We start from the raw sequence: 23,302 nt of genomic DNA on the forward strand, positions 1-23,302 counted from the left end.
CGGAGGAATTTTAAGCACACAGACTAAAACATTTGCCACCAGCTGGAAAGCGTGCATATAGACCAACGTGATTGCATAGTTTGTAGAACAAAAAAAAAAAAAAAAAAAAAGAGAGACCACAGAAACGTAAACTAGTGCAAATATGGTGTGAAGTGTGTGCAGTCCCGTTGTGCGCTGTCAACTGCTTCAACGACTACCACTATCTCCAAGACTTCTAAATGTACAATGATGTTGCAAAAACCTGTAAATAGTGAGTGGATGTGTGTAAATATAATAATGAAAAATGTGAATACATACATGGCGTAATTGAAAACATTTGTGTGTGCATTATTGTGGCACTATTAATCAGGTGTATACTTAATGTATGCAAGTTGCATTATAATTCAACATCAAGTAATATTATATGCAACACAATAAGTGAAAAAGTAGAGTTGAGTATAGTCTTTACTTAGCCAGGTCTCTGTTAAAATAATAAATGATAGTTTAGTACCTAATGCTGTGAGTAGTGCATTTATATCATCAAATTTTTTACCAAGTGATCTGACATTTTGGTTGAAAACTGATAGGCAAGTGTTATTTTGGAGTTTTTTTTTTTTGTGCAAAGTTTGGTGTGTAATAGCTGCAGTAGTGATGATCAATATGGTGGTTATTGTAGATGTGTGAGAGCAGATTTAGTTGAGGATCAATATCAGCTTGCATGTAGATGCAATGGAGTCAAGATACAATAAGGCAAGCAATTACACAACACTAAAATACTATATCTGCTGTAAATATCAAATAACTATAACAAAAACACACACAAAAAAGTCAAATAAAGATCACTGTAGTTAGACAAGAAGGATACACAAGTAAAAACAAAAATCAATAAAGATTGACAAGAATAATGTTCAATAAGAATATGGAATTAATGAAGACAAAAAAATTACAAGGTTAATCTTAATTAATTAATACTGACTTAAATAATCATAAAGTAATATAATTTTAATGATAATTAACTATAATTAGCTTAGTTATGATCCAATAATTAATATGAACTTAGGAAAAATATGAACTCAATTAATTAAATCCAATAAATGACTAATATAAATCAAAATACCATTAAATTTAAAGATAACAGAGTAAGATAATACATATGAGTAAGATTTTACTAAGATACTGAGGTAGATGCTTACATAAGTACATGGAGACTTTACTGAGATGTTAGGAACTTTTATGGATGAGAGAGCATTATTTAACCAATAGAGTGAAAGACAGCACCTTGGACAAGGTTAGGCCAGGTTAGGCTCAGACACTCATGAGATATTTTCTGTATTGACATTGGAAAGATTCTGGTTTTCAGATATGCCACAGTCATTAAAGGTCAGTAGTTGTTGGTCACACTTTATTTCCTATCTTCTTCCTGCTCTTTCCTTCTTTACAATGATCGTTCCATTCCTAGTGTAGCACTGCTTAATAACACCTGGGTTTTGTTGGCGAATTTGACGCACTCTGTAGAGGAGGGATCCATGCTGCTTGGTAAGGCACTCATTTATATAGAGGTTGGTTTTTGCTTTGCAGCTGTTTGCAAGAGGTCATACTTAGCAGCCTGATTTGCAAGTTTGATGAGCATTCACGTAATGCTGTGGGGACTGTTTTAATCTTTCCTGACAGCCGATTTGATATCAACGTAGACTTTGATCTTTAAAATAATTAAGGGCGTGAGCTACATTACAGCAGTTCTCACCTTGTAGTTCCTCTGGTAGATCCGCAGAGCTAATGATCAGAGAGTCGTGAAATTGTTGTTGTTCTAAGGCGTCTTCAGAGGCCGCCTGGTGCATCTGGAGATTTATTTATTTTTCCAGCTTTTGAAGGATGTCGCTTTATCCTGGTTGCATTTCCCCTGGTCATAATCTTATTTATTTGCTCCATTGTGTCACTTGTGAATTGCTTGATTGTTGGTCAGCGAAGATTAAAGGAAGCGGACAGTTTGTTGTTGATGGGAGACCGTGGCTTGGAGGGCCGCAATTGCTTCCGAGGAAACTAGATTGAAACTACACAATCTACACTAGATTGTTGAGTCGCTGGCAGCAGCTGGGAGAGAGGGTTGGTAACGCCAGGTGCTGTGTTTACCAACACTGGCGATGATCCCAGTGTTGCCGTTGTTTCATTTGGGTCTCTTGGTAACAAGTTGAATGGGCGAGAGGCACCTCTACCTTGCTTGTTGCCATGCATCGTGGTGCATTACAATACTTGGTAATGTTTACAGAGGTAAATACGTGGAGGTGGGTTAAGCATATAGTGTACGCCTGGCAGCAGGGTCATACATAAACAGGCACAATGAAAATTGGTTATTTATGGTTGATTACTGTTGAAGTTTCCTGTGAGTTATGGCATATTAAGTCTCCATGCACTTATCTCTTGCTAGACAGCAGTTAGGGAATGTAGTGTTGGGTGGAGACAAAATTAACCCGAATTTTCTGCCACAGTGTCAGTGTCTCCTGCCTGCATTCCCACATAGTTATCTGGAAGAGGAAAGAATACAACCCTCTTCCCCACCCTTTCCTTTGAAGAAATAGAGGTATGAAGAAACCCCAGAACTGGTTGATATCTGGATGATGGGGTTCTGGGAGTTCTTCTACTCCCCAAGCCCGGCCCGAGGCCTGGCTTGACTTGTGAGAGTTTGGTCCGCTAGGCTGTTGCTTGCAGCGACCCGCAGGCCCACATATCCACCACAGTCCAGTTGGTTCGGCACTCCTTGGAGAAAATTATCTAGTTTTCTCTTGAAGGTGTCCACAGTTGTTCCAGCAATATTTCTTAAGCTCACGGGAGGATGTTGAACAACCGTGGACCTCTGATGTTTATACAGTGTTCTCTGATTGTGCCTATGGCACCCCTGCTCTTCACTGGTTCTATTCTGCATTTTCTTCCAAAATGAAGAATCTTCATTTTGAATCAAAATGAAAATCTTCCAAAAACTGAAGACAAAACTCACAAGAAAAACACAGAAACCACAATGGTACCCCAGCACCAGGCCAGGAACCACAATAGGACCCCAGCACCGGGCCAGGCACCACGATGGGACCCCAACACCGGGCCAGGCACCATGATAGGACCCCAGCACTGGGCCAGGCACCATGATGGGACCCCAGCACCGGGCCAGGAACCACAATAGGACCCCAGCACCGGGCCAGGCACCATGATGGGACCCCAGCACCGGGCCAGGCACCACGATGGGACCTCAACACCGGGCCAGGCACCATGATGGGACCCCAGCACCGGGCCAGGCACCTGAGCCAAGCCATCTACCCAAAATGGGATGAGACACAAACTCCAGAAACCTGCTGCGAGCCATACCCAATTGTCTGAGTGTCAAACAAGAAAGCCCCTGAACCCCAGGATGCACTACACAAAATATCTTTGGATGGTTGCCAGTATATGGATAGTCACCAGTAACTGGACAATTGCCAGTGACCAGTCACCAATGTCTGGTTACTAGCATCTGGATGGTCACCAATATCTGAATGGTCACCATTATCTAGAGGGTCACCATTATCTAGAGGGTCACCAGTATCTAGAGGGTCACAGTATCTAGAGGGTCACAGTATCTAGAGGGTCACAGTATCTAGAGGGTCACAGTATCTAGAGGGTCACAGTATCTAGAGGGTCACCAGTATCTAGAGGGTCACAGTATCTAGAGGGTCACAGTATCTAGAGGGTCACAGTATCTAGAGGGTCACAGTATCTAGAGGGTCACAGTATCTAGAGGGTCACAGTATCTAGAGGGTCACCATTATCTAGAGGGTCACAGTATCTAGAGGGTCACAGTATCTAGAGGGTCACCAGTATCTAGAGGGTCACCAGTATCTAGAGGGTCACAGTATCTAGAGGGTCACAGTATCTAGAGGGTCACAGTATCTAGAGGGTCACAGTATCTAGAGGGTCACAGTATCTAGAGGGTCACCAGTATCTAGAGGGTCACAGTATCTAGAGGGTCACAGTATCTAGAGGGTCACAGTATCTAGAGGGTCACAGTATCTAGAGGGTCACCAGTATCTAGAGGGTCACAGTATCTAGAGGGTCACAGTATCTAGAGGGTCACCAGTATCTAGAGGGTCACCAGTATCTAGAGGGTCACAGTATCTAGAGGGTCACAGTATCTAGAGGGTCACAGTATCTAGAGGGTCACCAGTATCTAGAGGGTCACAGTATCTAGAGGGTCACAGTATCTAGAGGGTCACAGTATCTAGAGGGTCACAGTATCTAGAGGGTCACAGTATCTAGAGGGTCACAGTATCTAGAGGGTCACAGTATCTAGAGGGGTCGTCAGTATCTGGACAGTTACCAGTAACTGAACAGCTGCCAGTAACTGAACAGTTGCCAGTAACTAAACAGCTGCCAGTAACTGAACAGTTGCCAGTAACTGAACAGTTGCCAGTATTTGAAAGATTGCCACAATTTGGACAGTCACCAGTCAATTGTCACCAGACAATTACCATATCTGAATAGGTCCCAGTATCCGGACAGTTGCCATATCTGGACAGGTGCTAGCATCTGAAAGGTTACCATTATCTGGACAATCACCAGTAACCAGACAGTTGCCAGTAACTGGATATCTGCCATTAACCAGGCAGTTTCCAGTAACTGGATGGTTGCCACTATCAGGACAGTTACCAGTAACTAGATGGTCACCAATATCCAGATGGTTTCTAGTACCTGAATGGCCATCCATATCCAGACGGTTTCCAGTACCTGATTGGCCACCAATATCCAGATGGTTTCTAGTACCTGAATGGCCACCAATATCCAGACAGTTACCACTACCCAGCCGCCAGCATCTGGACGATCGCCAGTATTTGGATGGTCACCAATATCTGGAAGGTCATCAGTATTTGGACATTTGTCTGTATCTTTCTCAGTTAACCAGCAGAGGCAGTACCTCACTTTCCAGGTCGATGATTAGAGCAATATAGTCCAAACACTAACAATTCGATAAGTCAATGTCCAAGCCCCAATAATTCCATAGGCCTATGTCCATACGCCAACACTTGCATAGGCCTATGTATGACAATGGTGGAGCATACAGCACTCAAGTACTTATGGTGGATGATGAGAGTGCAAAGAACAAGGACCTAGATTCACGAAGCTCCATGTATTTCTTCGTCAGTAGGTTTGCTACGAAGGTTCCCAAGTGCCGGCTAAGAACGCACCAAAGGGCGATTCAGAGAAGTAAACTTATGAAGATTTCTAAGTACTGTACTGTAGTTCACTTAGGTCTTGCTAGATGTCACTACGCTTTTAGTTTGGCCAATCCGAGAGAGGGTAACATTTTTCATCTTACAGCTGTAGCCAATCACGACGCTGCCATATCGGAGCTTATCTGTGACCACTTGCGACATATTTACGTCAAATTTCCTTATAAAATTAGTATATTTCAAAGTAAAACAATGTTTTTTCAACTTGTACAGTCAGCAACGACATTGTGGTATACAAATATGTTACATTTTTTGTTTACCTACGTAATTCTAAGAGATAGTGTATAGCTCCCCTTGTCGCTCCCGAGACTTGAGAAGCGATGGTATCTATTTATGTATATATTTACCTAAATTTACCCAAGGGCCACTAATTATCTAGTGGCCTTGACGAGGACAAAAAGCCGGGGGCTTGTTAAGTCCCGCCAATTGTCCTAATGATATTTTCTAGCTGGATTTTGGCATGTACGGCTTCAGCGGGTAGGCGGTTCCATGGATTTTAACCATTTGGGTAAAAAAACATCTGTTTTCAGTCTTACTTGAGAGGACATACTCTCCAACACTATATCTGTGATTGCCCTGTTACAGTATCAGTGACTTCATACTAGATGATATGAGGCACTTTGAGCTCTGTAATTACTTCATACACTCAGGAATATTGGAAGATATTCTTGTGCTGTACCCAGATTTTGTCAGTGGGAGCTAATAGATCAGCCTTAAGTATTTTGTTTTCTCCTGATTCCATGTATGACTGGCTGTCCTGTGAGGTGAGGATGTTGGATGAGCTTGTAGCTGGTTTTTTATCTAGACTATTTATTTATTATTATTAATTATTATTTATTAATATATATATACAAGAAGGTACAGTGGGATTATGAGGATACATAGCACAGTGATTACATTCTTGTAAAGCCACTAGTATGTGCAGCGTTTCGGGCAGGTCCTTAATCTAACAGAAAATTTTAAGTAGTAAATACTAGCAAAATTTATAAAAATGATAACAGGTAATGTACATGGTAAGAAAACAAAGAAAAAAAGATGAGAGAAATTAGAAGGTATATTAAAGCACATAGGTAGCTCAGATTGATTGCATTGACAGCTTGAATGATAGTTTAACAAAAATTACAAGGCACAATGCACCATATTGCTAACACTGAAAAGAAGACAGCAATGATCACAAAGGTAAAATTGTTTGGATTAAGTACATAAAGATTGGGAGATTGGGTAACACTAGATACAGACCAAATTTAAAGCACAGTGTAGGAAACTATGAAGATGAAATTAGGTACTTTTTGGTTTGGTTTTTGAATGAGGCAAAAGTTTGACAGCTTTTCAATTCATTAGGGAGTGAGTTCCATAGACTAGGTCCCTTTATTTGCATAGAGTGTTTACACAGATTAAGTTTGACTCTGGGGATATCAAGGAGATATTTATTTCTGGTGTGGTGATAATGGGTCCTATTACATCTGTCCAGGGAGAGTTTCAGAGAATGGACTATATGGTCCTTCATACAGAATAGGGAAGCAGCACATTGCTGTGTATGCCTAAGCATGTTAAAAAAAATACATTGTTTGAGAGGAGTCTTGTAGAAACTAGTAAGAGAAATGTAGTTATAATATAATGTTTCCATGATTCAGTGCTTACCTCTTGTGAAAATCGTGAAGTTATTGTTTAGTCAGAGCTGATTTGTTTTTTGTATTGAGGCAGGTATTTTCTCCCCTGATTCCATGTATGACTAACCATCCTGTGAGATGGGAGTATTAGATGAACTTATAGCTAGTTTTTTATATACACTGTGTAATCTTCCATATAGAATAGGGTAGCAGCACATTGCTATGTATACCTAAGCTTCTTAATACAAAAATATCAGTAATAAAGATTTTAAATTATAGTTTGAGTTATTACCAATATTATCCTTATTAAATCATGTTAACCATGGATCATTAAGATCTCATGTTGATATGTAATACAGTAGTCATATTTCTTTTGAATCATTCATTAAATTATGCATTATGTCTCAATATTTCACTTCTTTGGATATACTGTACTGTATAGTACAAAAAGATAGAATAAAAATAACCAGTAATATTTCTTTCATTATATTTTTTATTTAAATAACTGCATCAATATTTTTACAGCTGACAGGATTTGTTTCTCACAGGTGCATTATTTGTTAAAAAAATTAGGTTTATTGCTACACACAATGGTGCTACATAGCCTTCCCAGCTTGGTGCCTTCTTTTGATAATTACTTACTGATTGTTACACAGCCAAATTGTGTAACAGGAAGAGGTCTTGGACACTAATTTGTTCCATGCTAAATGTAGAGGAATCAGCTGAGCATTCCTCAAATAAAATAGGCTGCCTCAGCTTATAAGGTAAATAAAATAAGCATTCCTCAAATAAGTAGCTGCCTCACCTTACTGCCTTAATGCTACATAGCCTTCCAGACATGGTGCCTTCTTTTATTTATTTATTTATTTATTTATTTATTTATTTATTTATATATATACAAGAAGGTACATTGGGTTTGTGAGAATACATTGAATAGTACAGTATTTACAATCTTGTAAAACCACTAGTACGCACAGCGTTTCGGGCAGGTCCTTAATCTAACGGATAATTTTAAGTAGGTAATTTCTATCAGAATTGATAAATGATAACAAATACATTGCAAGAGAAAAATGAGATGAGAGAGCTTAGTAAGTATATTAGAGCACATTGTTATATTAAAGCTCTGATTGGTTACATTGACAGCTTGATTGGTAATTTAAACAAGATTAATAGACACCATACAGCAGATTGACAGCACATATAAGACAGCAATGATCACAATGGTAAAGATGCTCAGATTGGGTGCATAAAGATTGGGAGACTGGGTAGCAATAGATACAGATAAACAAGATTAATAAACACCATACAGCAGATTGGCAGCACATATAAGAAGACAGCAATGATCACAATGGTAAAGATGTTCAAATTGGGAACATAAAGGTTGGGAGATTGGGTAGCAATACAGTACAATTTTAAGGCAAAAGGTGAAAAACTATGAAGATGAAATTAGGTACTTTTTAGTATTGATTTTGAATGATGTAAAAGTTGGACAGCTTTTCAATTCAATAGGGAGTGAGTTCCATAAACTGGGTCCCTTTATTTACATAGAGTGTTTACACAGATTAAGTTTAACTCTGGGGATATCAAAGAGATATTTATTTCTGGTGTGGTGATAATGGGTCCTATTACATCTGTCCAGGAAGAGTTTCAGAGCAGGATTTGCATTTAAGAACAGGGTTTTGTAAATGTAGTTGACACAAGAGAATTTATGGAGTGAGATTATGTTTAGCATATTTAGGGAGTTAAACAAGGGGGCTGAGTGTTGCCTGAAAGCAAATTTGATATTATTCTGATAGCAGATTTTTGCTGGGTGATGATGGACTTGAGGTGGTTTGCAGTGGTTGAACCCCATGCACAGATACCATAGTTGAGATAGGGATAGATTAGTGCATAATATAGAGAGATGAGAGCAGAGTTAGGTACATAATATCTGATTTTGGAGAGTATACCAACTGTTTTAGAGACTTTCTTAGTTATGTGTTGTATGTGGGTACTGAAGTTGAGTCTCTTGTCTAGGAATAGGCCAAGAAACTTTCCATCATTTTTATTGCTAATGTTTACATTGTCTATCTGAAGCTGAATTGCATTTGTAGATTTGCTTCCAAATAAGATGTAGTAGGTCTTTTCTATGTTAAGTGTTAGTTTGTTGGTTGACATAAATAAGTGGACTTTTTTTAGATCATTATTAACAACATTATTTAGTGTATGTGGGTTGGAGTTGGAGTAGATGAGGGTAGTATCATCAGCAAACAAAATAGGCTTCAGAATGTTAGAGACATTAGGCAGATCATTGATGTATATAAGAAATAGAAGAGGTCCCAAGATGCTGCCCTGTGGCACTCCAACGGTTATTGGTAGAGTGGGAGAGGTTATATTATTGATGGTTACACATTGGTGTCTATTACTAAGATAGGATTGGATATAGTCCAGTGCATGGCCTCGGATTCCATAATGATGTAGTTTACATAAGAGGTAATCGTGATTAACAGTATCAAAGGCCTTTCTCAGCTCAATGAAGAGTCCAATCGGAAACTCATTTTTGTCAGGGGCTGAGTAAATTATATCAAGGAGACTAATAATTGCATCGTTGGTACTCTTTTGGGAGCGGAAGCCAAACTGACAGGGGCTAAGAATGTCGAATTTTACGAGAGAGGAGTAGAGCTGTTTGTAGATAATTTTTTCAAATATTTTTGATAGTATGGGTAGGTTCAATATTGGTCTATAGTTGTTTATGTCTGCCGCATTACCTCCTTTATGAACTGGCGTTACTCTTGCTTTTTTAAGGATATCAGGGAAGGTATGGCACTCAAGGGATTTGTTGAACAGCAGAGCTATAGTGGCACAAGGGCATGGGAGGCGCTCTTGTATACAATGGATGGGATTTCACTGATGTTTCCAGCTTTGGTTTTTAGTGAGTGAATGATAGACACAACATCTGTCGGGCTGACTGGTGAAAGGAGAAGAGAGTTTGGATAGCTGCCTGAGAGATATGTGTCTGAGTCTGTGGGATTTTACTTGCAAGGTTAGCACCAATCGATGAAAAGAAGCTATTAAATTAATTCACCATTTCTAGGTCAGATGATGGTGTAAGGCCATCCTTAGAGAGTGTTATCTGGTTGTGGGAGTGTTGTTTAGTTCCTAGGATATTAGAGATGGTATTCCATGTGCTTTTCATGTTGCCTTTTGCTTCTTTGAATTTAGTCTCATAATATGAAAGTTTAGCTTTTCTTATGATACTGGTAAGCACTGATGAGTACCTTTTAACTACTTCCATTGTAACTAGGCCACCCCTAAATTTCTTTTCGTATTCATGTTTTTTGTTGATTGATTTAATTATGCCACTTGTGAGCCACGGGTTATTTTTTCTTTTATCAGTTACTTGTTTGGTAAGGAGGGGGCAGTGAGTGTTGTAGAGGCTTAGAGTTTTGGAGAGAAAGAGGTTAGTTGATGAGTTTATATCCTGTGAATTATTAAATTCAGATTCTCAGTTAATATTGTGAAGTGCATTAGAGAGATTGCCTAAAGCCGATTCACTATGTAACCTAAATGAGAGTTTCTTGGTTTCTGGTGGTGATGTGTCAATGTTTGCTATGAGGAAGGTAGGATAGTGGTCAGTTGTTCTGTCATAAATTACCCCAGATGTAAAGGAAGCTATTTTATTAGTCCATAGGTGATCCAAGGTAGTGGCAATAATTACTGGTTCCACACACCCAAATTGTTTAACAGGAAGAGGTCTTGAACCCCTACTTCCCTCTCTCTTTTTTTAATATTCCATATAGTCATAATTATAGGTTTAATTATTCAATGAGAAAAGTTTTGAAGTTTTTACCCTAACCTAACATCATTTGTGCAGGATATTTATCTTTTGTGTCTCACCCAGATTTATTTTCACAATAAAACCAAACAAAATAAATTAAATGTGTGTATGTATAGCTAAGGTACACCCTTACTGATTACTAGGTGAACAGGGGCATTTGGTGATAGTAAATGCTCCCATCAGGCAGGGCTCATAACCTTCTCTCATATTTCATGTTCACCAGTGTTTATTTACTTAATAACTACTGGTATAATATCTTGCTATTATAAAACTAATTCTCCTATCATAAAAGACATATTTACTTCAAGTTTCAAGCAGAGAATGCATATATAACTAACACGAAGGACTCCTCTTCACGAGATTCACCAACTAATAATTTTTTGTTTATCTTAAAATCGATCCCAGTGTTATGTAGTAGAGAAAAATTGAGTTATATCCAGTTACGAGTGGTCGACAGTACACTTAGATGACGGACCAAAGTTACGAAGGTTTTTCTTCTTAGTGTAGCTACCTGAATACCGACGTAGCCGCCACGAAGGCGCTACGAAGAAAAACATTGGTAGCTAAGAAGAAAAACATTGGTAGCTAAGAAGAAAAACATTGGTAGCTAAGAAGAAAAACATTGGTAGCTAAGAAGAAAAACATTGGTAGCTAAGAAGAAAAACATTGGTAGCTAAGAAGAAAAACATTGGTAGCTAAGAAGAAAAACATTGGTAGCTAAGAAGAAAACCATTGCTAAGTACCTTGGTGAATGTGGCCCAAGGTGGTCAGGTGGAGCCAGTGACTCCTTTCTTCAACAGTTTTGTCTCTTCCTCGTGGTATATCCTCAATGTCTTCAGTGGTGTGCCCTCACCACACACTTACACTGCCACAACTGTCTTGTGAGTATTGTGGGAGGGACAATTTGGCGGGTATTTTGGACACAGGAGACCGTCTTTAAGATAGGCGAGGAGCGTCAGTGTTATCTCACGGGTCGTGTACACGTCCAATAGTGGAACCTTTGTTGTGATGACGTCACTCGCTCGCTTCCCCGCCACCTTCCTTCTTCCATTTTCTTTGGTTACTCATTTTCTTTGTTGGTAAACCCAACATTAGACACTTATGTCTAATGTTGGGTTTTATTTAGTTATTATTTACCGGTATGTATTTATTTATATTTATTTATTTATATTGAAGAAGGTAGAGTGGGTTGTGAAAGCACAACATTGGTGATTGAGTGTTACATCACTCAACGACAGGGAATCTACATCAACGAGTGCTTGACTAGAAAAAGACAGCAACTCCTCTACCGCCTGCGTCAAATCCGTCATCAAAACCCAGATGTGATTCATCAGTGCTTCGTTAGAGATGGCTTGATTAAAGTGAGAAAGACTTCAGTAGGTAAAATGTTTACAATTGCTAATGAGGATAACCTCAACACTTTCTTCACCCAATGTGGTTTGTCTCACCTTATTATCACTCTCAATGAGTCAACATAATTAACCCCCTTGTCACCTAGTGCGGGCTACGTATCCTAAGTCTCTTTGTTTCACTTTTTAAATTAATTTGTAATTTACTTTTTACTAGTCATTTATTAGACTTAATTAACTGAGTGCTTTAATATTTCTTTAGGTCTTATTAATTATACGTTCATAACTAAACTACTTATTGTTAATAATCTTTAACTTAAATTTGTCTATGTTTATTATTCAACTTTTTTCTTTGATTTCATTTATTACCTAGGTTGCCTAGCCTCGCCATACTCCCTTACTCCATTGTACCCCTGGTTTTGCCTGTGTCTCAAATGCAAATTATTACTTACAGTGTACCTGAGAGTACTTGTAAGCCTCTTGTAAGCTACCTCATTTTTTTCTTTTTTTGTTCATTTTGTGTTTGTTTTGTATAGTCTTGTTTATATATTTTTCCCCCTTTTATATCAAAATTATATTTTGTAATTGCCATTCTTGCCTTGTTTTCCTTCAACCAGCCTTTTTATGCAGACAAGTATAGACCCAGAACTAAACCTCTTATCCACTATCTATGACAATCATCACTTTAATGATCAAAATTGCAGATATTTTACAGCACATGATGTAAACAATGTATTAACACATAATCACAATGTCTCTGTAATCAACTTGAACGTTAGATCCCTAGGTAAATACTTCGATGATGTTAGTGCCTTGATTGAAACTATTGACAACAAATTCTCTTTTATTATACTTACTGAAACGTGGTTGAAAGAGGATACTACTCAACTCTTTAACATGCCTAACTACTCGGCAATTCACAACTGTCGTCAACTTCAGAGAGGTGGTGGTACTGCTCTTTACTACCACCAAGACCTAACATGCTTAAAAGTAATTAGAACTAGAGACTGCTGTGAGGAGTATATCTTCGCCAGTTTCAGAGTCAAGGGTGCCGAGTCTGTCCTGTCTGTGGGTGCAGTCTATAGAATTCCTAACACTGATGTGTCCGAATTCAACTCAAACCTTAGAAATCTAATACTCGATAACAGACTGAACAAAAACCATCTAATTATCGCAGGGGACTTTAATATTGACCTCTGCGAGCCTGAACACCCTACTGCTGTTAGCTTCCTCAACTGTATGAATTCCTGCGTCCTCATACCCTTAATCACTAGACCTTAACAAAAATCCATTAACAAAAAACACGACCTTGAGAAGAAGTATAGGCTAGGAACAGTCTCCAAAGAATTCTCAAAGAATTACTCGTTATTGCTATCTAAAATAATTAGACGAGCCAAAACTAAATACTATGAAGATAAATTTACCCAAATAAAGAGCAACATTAAAAAAACTTGGAGCACAATTTCACAAATATTGGGATCAAAGAAGATTGTAAATAACAAACCAACACTCCTTTCCAATAACGTTGGTCAGCTTTTAGCCTCTGATTCTGCTATTGAGTTCAATAGGTTCTTCTCTTCCATTGGGTCATCCCTTGCAAATGATATTCCATCTTCCAGTACTGATGTTAAGGACTATCTTACAGGTAACTATCCACAGTCTCTGTACCTAAAGCCTACTAGTTCCACTGATGTCAATGAAATAATCCGTTCCCTTAAAACCAAGTCTGGTGCCCTTGAGGAGATACCAACTTTAATCTACAAAAAAGCCTCCAGATCTTTAGCCCCTGCTATTGCTTTGCTCTTCAACAAGTCACTTGAACTCCAAACCTTTCCTGACATTCTAAAAAAAGCAAGAGTAACCCCTGTCTACAAATGTGGTGATCTCACAGATGTTAACAACTACAGACCTATATCAATCCTGCCTAACTTGTCAAAAATATTCGAAAAACTAATCTACAAGCAGCTTTACTCTTTTCTAGCCAAACACAATATACTTAGCCCTTGTCAATGTGGCTTCAGACCCAAAAAAAGCACTAACGATGCACTTATTAGTATGATTAACTTAATTCACGCAGCTCTTGATAAAAAGGAGTTTCCTGTTGGGTTATTTGTGGACCTGCGTAAGGCTTTTGGCACTGTCAACCATCAAAACCTTCTTCTTAAATTACATCATTATGGAGTCAGAGGACACTCCCTGCAATACCTCAAATCTTACCTTACTGACAGGCTCCAGTGTGTTTCTGTGAATAATACAATTTCTCCCACCCTACCCATCAACATTGGTGTTCCCCAGGGCAGCATACTTGGCCCTCTCCTCTTTCTCATCTACATTAATGACCTTCCAAATGCCTCCCAACACCTCAAACCAATTCTATTTGCTGACGACACAACCTTCATTTACTCCAGTCCTGACCCCCTTGCTCTAAATGCCACAGTAAATACTGAGCTAGAGAAAGTCCATCTTTGGCTAACCGCCAACAAACTCACCCTTAACATTGACAAAACGTTTTATATTCTGTTTGGCAATAAATCCTCTAATCAAATAAATCTCAAAATAAACAATACCCAAATTTGTAACAAATTAGATGGCAAATTCCTTGGCGTTCTCATTGACCACAAGCTGAATTTCCAGGGACACATTCTAAACATATCAAAAAAAGTTTCAAAAACTGTGGGCATTCTTTCTAAGATCAGATATTATGTACCACGCCCTGCCCTGGTGACTCTCTATTACTCCCTTATCTATCCATATCTCAACTATGGTATTTGTGCTTGGGGCTCTACTACCCAAAATCACTTACGTCCTCTAATTACTCAACACAAAGCTGCTATTAGGACAATATCCAATTCTGGCCCCAGACATCACTCGGTACCCCTACTCAAATCTCTGAATATGTTAGACATTAAGTCACTCCACATTCTCTCATGTGTATTATACATATATAAAACGCTAAATTGTAATGTCAATCCTGACCTCAAAAGCTTCATAGAAGGTTGTAACAGAACCCATGAGCACCACACCAGAAATAAATACAGTTTTGATATTCCTAGAGTACGACTTAATCAAACCAGAAATGCTCTACAAATCAAGGGGCCCAGAATGTGGAATGACCTTCCCAACCATGTTAAAGACTGTACCTCTCTCAACCAGTTTAAGTTAAAAACGAAGCTATACCTAATAAATTCCCTGTAACCTACCTTACCCCTCTGTTGTCAACCCATGTATGTTTTTTGTTTGTTTTTTTCTTTTTCAAATCAACGCTGTTTGAATGTAATTTTCTGTAATAATTTGTTATTGTATTTGTGCTGCTTTTTCAACAATGTTCCCCCCTCATTTACCTCTATTTTTATTTGTACTCAACACATTTTATTCTTTTTACCCATTAGTTTTAAGCTTTAGTCATTAATGTTTTTCCTGCCCGAAACGCTTTGCGTAATAGTGGCTTTAGGCATTGTATGTACTAGCTCTATCTATAAAGCCAACAAACTTTGTAAAATCTCTTTATGTATGTACCTTTACCTAAATAAAAATTATTATTATTATTATTACAGTTGCATCTTGCGAACACCTCCTCCCTGCCTGGGTGGGCGCCGATTTAGTATCTTTGTTTTCTCTGCTGAGATAATTAAACCTAGGTCCTGACATGAGTCTAATACAGAGTTAAGAGTGTTCTGCGTGTTAGCATACCCAGTGGTGTGTATCATTATATCATCAGCATAGCTAATGATGTGGACGTTGGGTTTGCTCGGTATAGAGTTTAACAGCGTGTTTATTAAGATATTAAATAAGGTAGGACTGAGGACACCACCCTGCGGGGTGCCTAGTTCAAAGTCTCTTGTTACACTTCTATGCCCCTGGAAAAATACAGATGACTTCCTGTTGGATAAGTAACCCCTGATCCAACAAAGAAGCCGACCACCAATATTCATTCTTGCAAGCTCACTCAAGATAACATGTCTATTTGCAATATCAAAGGCAGACTTAAGATCTAGGAAGGTGGTATATGACTTTTCAGTGTGCAGGGTAAGAAAGGTGGTGATGCAATGATGCACACTCCTTCCATGCATGAAGCCATATATCTGGGGGGATAGCATGGTTCTTATTCTATGGAGGAGACGGTTTAGGACCATTCACTCGAATGTTTTGCAAATGCAGCTAGTAAGGAAAATTGGGCGGAAAGCATTCTCTTGATTTGGCTTGGGAATTGGAATGATTATACTGTTGGGCCAAGAGTTAGGAAGTTCCCCAGTAACATAGCTCATATTATACAGCTCAAGCAGGGGATTCCCTGGTACTAAAGGGAGCAGACGCAATATGTCATAAGTGATACCATCTTCACCGGGGGATGTGGCTTTGCCTTTGTTTAGGGCCGCGAGTAATTCAAACTCAGTAAATGGCACGTTGCATTCATCTTCCTTGTGGAGCATGAAGTCAACGAGCCTTTCTCGATCTCCATAACCAGCATTTAATCTGAACTGTATGTCTGGGGGAAGATTATTGAAGCTAGAGGTGGTTGCCCAAGCATCGACTAACTCGTTTGCTCTGTGTAGAGGGTGAGGGTGTGCTACTTGGCCGAGCTTATCGCCTTTAATTCTTTTAATATCCTTCCATGCCTGGCTGAGGGGGGTGTGAGAGTTGAGACTGTTAACAAAAGTTTCCCAGTTTTCTTGCCTGAGCTCTGTCATGCGCTCCCTCGTCTTGGCTAGGGCTTTCTGAAAGAGCTTGAGCATTGCTGGCGTACGTGTTTCCCTATATGCAAGCCCAACTCGTCTGGCAGTGCGTTTCAAAGTACGCAGTTTGGGCTCATTGTAATAGGCATGGCGTTTATTACCTTTCATATCGTTGCGACTATTGGATGGTGCAGGGGGCCGACCTAAAGGGTCAGCAAACATCTGAATGCTCTGTACTAGACCGTCGTTAAATGTCTGGACTGTGGAGGGATCATAAGTGCTGTACCACTCTGACACATGAGCAACAAAGTCTTCACGTCGAGCAGGAGGAACACTGAGCCGTTTGCGTTTGAAAGTCCCACCGGGCAGGATGGTATTTCCTATACATAGAGTAGTCAATCTAGGGTGATGATCTGACAACAAATCTGTTACAATAGATGATGTGCACCAGACGTGAGAGACGTTGAAACCAACACAGAGGTCTAGAATGCCTCCACAAATATGCGTGGGTCCAAGGTCACCCACAATCTGCACATCTTGGTGACTATTTAGTAGCGACAGCAGTTGATTCCCGTTACCGTTACTGAAGCGAGAGCCACCAATGTCCTTGTGTCTAGCATTGTAGTCACCAAGAATGATGGTTGGCTCTGCTTGAGCGCAGGCCGGAAGATCAATATAATTTAACTTTCCTGCTGGAGCATATAGATTAAATACATTGAGAGCAGAGTTGCCCACATAGATCCTCACTCCATGATACTGTTGACCGGCAGTTTGTTTTTCTGGCAGAAGTTGATGGGGTAGGGATTGTTTGATGTATAGAATGCAAGAGTTACTGGATCTGAGGTTGTAAGAAACAAATGAGGGCAATTTCTGGGGTGAGGATCTTGCGGGAACTCTGCACTCCTGGAGACATACAATATCAATGTGTTCAGTTGTTACTTTCTGATGTAAATCTGAGAACCTTTTTTTGAGGGATGCAATGTTCCAGCTTAGGACGGATAACTTAGTTAATTGTGCATTTAAAGTCAGCATTATATATTGATATTATTAGTTCACTTAATATTTATTATCTATATACATATTATCTATTGCACTACGGTATAAGTCCAGGAACATTTCTTAGTTTATTACCAATGTCACACATTTGCATCCAATGGTCTAGTACAATTTGTCTGTCATTTCCAGCTATAGAGTCGTTTTGAACATACTTTAGCACAACTTTGGCAGTTAACCTGCGTGGAAGGGCTCCACTACACAAGGTTTCAAGATCACTAGAAGTTTCCCCTGATGGGCAAGCGAACACATGTTTGGAGGGTTCAGGGGTGGAAGGGGGAGTTTGGCAGTCATTGCTTACAAGTCCCCTCATACACGTGACCATCAACGAAATATCGCTGGTGGATTTTTTCTCATGTTGTAGTTGCTCTTGCAGCCGCTCCGTCTGCTGCTGTGACTGCTGCTGGTGTTCCTGCAACCGGTCACGAAGGGCAACCACTGCTTGAACAGTGGAGGGACCCAAGGGCGAGGTGGTAGGGAGGCTGAGGTTGCGATCTGTCTCATTTTGATCCAGTTCCTTATCCCCCACTTCCAGTTGACTGTGGGGTCCAGCTGTGGATGGTGGTCTCACAGTAGGTGACATTATCCCAGAACCAGGAAGTGGCCACTCTACATCAGGGGAAGGCCCACCACTGGCAGAAGATGCAGCACCTGGTTCTTGTGGGGGAGCTGGGATGATGGCACGAGTCTTCGGTCTGGCACCGGTCCCCTTGTGCACTTCGTAATTTAAAGGTGGTGAGTTTGGCAGCCAGCTGGAGCGAACATCACCTCCAGATGGCTCTGAACAGCGAGTGGGACTGATGGCAGCATTTGGCAACTGCTCTTCATGGTGGTGTGAAGGGTATGGCGAGTGTTGTGTCAACACCTCCGGGAGGCAGCAGGTTCCTGGCACCTGACGGGCAGGCGCAGGTTGAACAGACACCTGTCGTCTGGTCCCGTGATGCACTTGGTGCTTGGCAGATGGTGAAGTATTTGGTATCCAGCTGCTACGAACACTACGTCCAGGTGGCTCTGCACAGGAATTAGAGCCGGCAGCTGTACCTGGCAACCGTCCTCCCGGGTGGGCGGGGCCGGGCACCTGGCCGTAAGCAGCTGGTCGCTTGACACAGTCAAGGTGCCAGACTTGAACACCGCTCCTGCCACAGTTTATGCATTTTTCACTTACTGACTGCAGTTCCTTTATGAGTTTAAAACACACCTCAGATTTATGAGGTTCACCACACACGGCACAGAAAAGTTTTTGCTTGTGCAGTACCTGGCTACGTGACGTCCCCATCGTTGACACTTATAACACCTACGAGGGGGAGGGTTGTAGAGTGCAATGTTATAGTGCCGACCTAAAGCTGCTCTAGAGTAAATTCTGTCCGGTATAGGCGTGGCACCTTTCCATGTGGCAGCTATGAGTCCATTTCTCAGACGTTTAGAGTTTACAATATTTTCATCACAAAGATATTCAGGCTTAATGAGTTTATTAACATTGAATATGACAATGCTTACTTTTGGACGCCTAGGTGCTGCATTTTTCATCTTAATGCCTGCATACTCGGTGTTTAGCAACACATTTACAAAAGCACTGTTGTTTGTAACGAAGACATAGTCACTTTCATCTCTAGGTAACTTAATGACCTTATCATAGTGTGCCTCAGAAGCTTCACAAAACCACTTCACTTTTCCCTCTACTGTGGTTCCCAGAAGAAAATCTAGCCGCACATGTCTGGCAGCAGCCGAATTTGGTGGGTTTGATCGTGCCCTTCTCAACTGCTTACGGCGCTGACTTTTACTCATTTGCACCGTGAATCCCTCATCATCTGCACCGCCTTCTGATGTGTCGTAGGGGACCACTGAGGAGGTGGCACCATCATTAGAAAACAATTGACGAGCGTGCGATGGGTCCACAAAGTCACTATCTGGCAACGGCAATGTGCTGCCCGGCACCTTATCCGGGGCAGTTGCCATGGCGTTAAGACAACACTTATATGCAGAGTAATACGGTACACTCGCTCCACAGTGAACCACAAAGCAGCACATCAGCAAATGGCCTATTCACAGGGTGGAAGGGGCCGCCAACCATCAAACAACATCAGCAGAAATAAATCGGCCAGCTTGCATATATGAGGCTCCACTATTTTCAAGGTCACAGCGCACCTTGCAGGTTGGCGCGGAAAAATTTGAAGTTGGTGGTACATGCATAAGTATCTGCTTAACAGATACTTAACACTCGACAAAAACTTGACATACACAGGCAACAAACCGTAGTACTTGAGAGCTGGCGGAGAGATGTGCAAGAAGCATGTTGATCGTGAAGGTGTTCCTGGCATAATATCCTCATTCCCTGGCTGGGCGAGATGCTAGGCCTAACAGAGCGTGCCACACCAGTGCCCTTACACTTTGTATATTCACACAGTTTGGTAATTAAAGTTTCTAACCACACTCAATCGTCACAGCACTATTTCACATCAACTAATGTAGAAGTGGGAGAGTTAAGGCATGACTCAAAGTATCTCCACTGAACTGAGGCTGCATTGTTTCGTGGTCACTAACGTCTTCGATCGAAGAACAAGGCAAACACGGCTCAGCGGTAGTATGACGCAAGAGCTATTGTCGTGTACCTTACACGATCTGCTAAACAAATATTTCTATAAAATTCAATTCTTATCCGATCGACTTGGGGATAGTATGAACACGTGTGCCATAAAATTTTCGTTTTCTTTAGTAGCCACATAGCCTATTTGGGAGAACGGCATTGTCTTGTGTCTTCGTGGTAAGACTTGTGGATCGCCGATGTGCAGTAACAGATAACACTTCACCCACTTCCCACACTCTTGCGGATGGGCCGTGATCATCATTCTTCATTTATATGCATATGTCCGTGTAGGGAATTTTATTGCAATCTCAAAGATACCAAATTTAACGCTGTAGGACAAGTGTGGAGTTGACAACCGTGAAAAGAATGGAAACATCTCGTCGGTGTTTGGAGCTCACGGCTAGTGATCCAGGTAGTTTCTTTATTGGTAGTGGTTTAAATCACAGTTTGGGGACATTTTATACATATGTTCTACTAGAATATTCAATTGCGAACACATTGGTACAAAAATGAAATGTGTACATCGACAATTAAGATCAGGACAGTGAAAAGAGTTAACACTTTTCAGTGTTTCCGCTCGATGGCCCGAAACGCTGAGAGAACTTTGCGCTAACATTTTTCCTTGTTCGCCGGGAGGCTGAAAGTGTATTAATTTCCTTTCCTGCCAGAGTTTCGGACAAGAAAAACACTAAGACTAAAACTTCATACTAATTGAGATTAAAGTATAAATTGTATTGAGAAAAAATAAGAAAAAAATGAAAAAAGGGGGAGAAAACATGGCAGAAAAAAAAGCAAAAATACAATTTGGTCAACAAACAGCATTGTTTAAAATAGAAGACATGGGTTGACATTTTGGGGGTGAGGTAGGTTACATTGAGTTAATTAGGTAGTACTTAGTTTTTATCTTAAACTGGTTGGGAGAGGTACAGTCTTTAACATAATTGGGAAGGTCATTCCACATTCTGGGTCCCTTGATTTGTAAAGCATTTCTAGTTTGACTAAGGCGCACTCTTGGAATATCAAATAGGTATTTGTTTCTGGTGTGGTGCTCATGGGTTCTGTTACAACCTTCTAGGAAGCTTTTAAGGTCAGGATTGACATTACAGTTCAACGTTTTATATATATAAAATACACATGAGAGAATGTGCAGTGACTTAATATCTAACATATTCAGAGATTTGAGTAAGGGTACCGAGTGATGTCTGGGGCTAGAGTTGGATATTGTCCTAATAGCAGCTTTGTGTTGAGTAATTAGAGGACGTAAATGATTTTGGGTAGTAGAGCCCCAAGCACAAATACAATAGTTGAGATAAGGATAGATGAGGGAGTAATAGAGAGTCACCAGGGCAGGGCGAGGTACATAATATTTGATCTTAGAAAGAATGCCAACAGTTTTTGAAACTTTTTTTGATATATTTAGAATATGTCCCTGGAAATTCAGCGTTCTGGTCAATGAGAACGCCAAGGAATTTGCCATCTACTTTGTTACAAATTTGGGTATTGTTAATCCTGAGATTTATTTGATTTGAGAATTTATTGCCAAACAAAATATAGAAAGTTTTGTCAATATTGAGGGTGAGTTTATTGGCAGTTAGCCAGTGATGGACTTTATTTAGCTCAGTATTCACTGTGACATTTAGAGCAAGGGGGTCAGGACTGGAGTTTTTTTATTATTATTATTTTCTACCACAGACGTGGCCACACATTTACAATGCTAACCAACATATATACATTTTCTTCTGTCCTCTATGGACAGGGTTAGAGATGTGTTAAACATATAGTTCAAGGGTTTATTGAACAATCAACCACAGAAGGTGATTTGGTGCTTTTAAAATGCTAAGCTAACCTACATACGTAAATACATAGATATGCAGATTTACGTATGCCCTACATAAAGTGTTCGATGTGTCTTTTACATAGTGTCATTAATGTGCATTTACAAAGGTGAAATGTAATTCTGATCAGCTTCCATATATACTTTATACACATACATGTACATACACACACACGCATATATGTACATATACATATATACATACATATATACACATGCACATACAAATGCATGCACATACATTTGTCTCTTTTACTCTGACAGGGTGAGATAGCTGATAAAGAAACTAGTGTGCAATTAAGCACTTAATCACTGAAGGTGATGTAGGTGCTTTTACAAGCTCAGGTTATATAGTTACATCAAATACATACATTGTATAATTGATACATTACATGGTTAATCTTGGGTACAAGTCCAATATATCATCAAGTGTTCCAGTACTCATATAGTAATTACACAGTTAGAGTAAATGAAGGTCGTGTCGTCAGCAAATAGAATTGGTTTGAGATGTTGGGAGGCATTTGGAAGGTCATTAATGTAGATGAGAAAGAGGAGAGGGCCAAGTATGCTGCCCTGTGGAACACCGATGTTGATGGGTAGGGTGGGAGAAATTGAATTATTCACAGAAACATACTGGAGCCTGTCAGTAAGGTAAGACTTAATGTACTGCTGGGAGTGACCTCTGACTCCATATTGTTGTAATTTAAGAAGAAGGTTTTGGTGGTTGACAGTGTCAAATGCCTTACGCAGGTCCACAAATAACCCAATAGGGAACTCATTTTTATCGAGAGCTGCATGTATCAAGTTAATCATACTAATAAGTGCATCGTTAGTGCTTTTTTGGGGTCTGAAGCCATACTGACAAGAGTTGAGTTTGGCTAGATAAGGATAAAGCTGCTAGTAGATTAGTTTTTCAAATATTTTTGACAAGTTTGGCAGAATTGATATAGGTCTGTAGTGTTAACATCAGTGAGATCACCACATTTGTGGACAGGGGTTACTCTCGTTTTTTTTAGAATATCTGGAAAGGTTTGGAGTTCAAGTGACTTGTTGAAGAGCAATGCAATGGCAGGAGCTAAAAATCTGGAGGCTTTTTTGTAAATTAGAGTTGGTATCTCCTCAAGGGCACTAGACTTGGTTTTAAGGGAAAG

At 40.0% G+C, this 23,302-nt stretch overlaps 1 protein-coding gene across 1 annotated transcript in view; it reads right to left on the reverse strand.

Annotated features, from left to right (window-relative positions):
• Window positions 1-11,708, reverse strand: part of LOC138364629 (tripartite motif-containing protein 59-like) — a 119,432-nt gene extending 107,724 nt beyond the window's left edge. Inside the window, exon 1 of the mRNA XM_069324582.1 lies at window positions 11,402-11,708. The gene's annotated coding sequence lies outside the window, so the exon portion shown is untranslated. The remainder of the gene's footprint in view (window positions 1-11,401) is intronic.
• Window positions 11,709-23,302: the final 11,594 nt, after the last annotated feature.

This window comes from Procambarus clarkii, chromosome 14 (genome assembly GCF_040958095.1).
Source record: "Procambarus clarkii isolate CNS0578487 chromosome 14, FALCON_Pclarkii_2.0, whole genome shotgun sequence".
Lineage (NCBI taxonomy): Eukaryota > Metazoa > Arthropoda > Malacostraca > Decapoda > Cambaridae > Procambarus > Procambarus clarkii.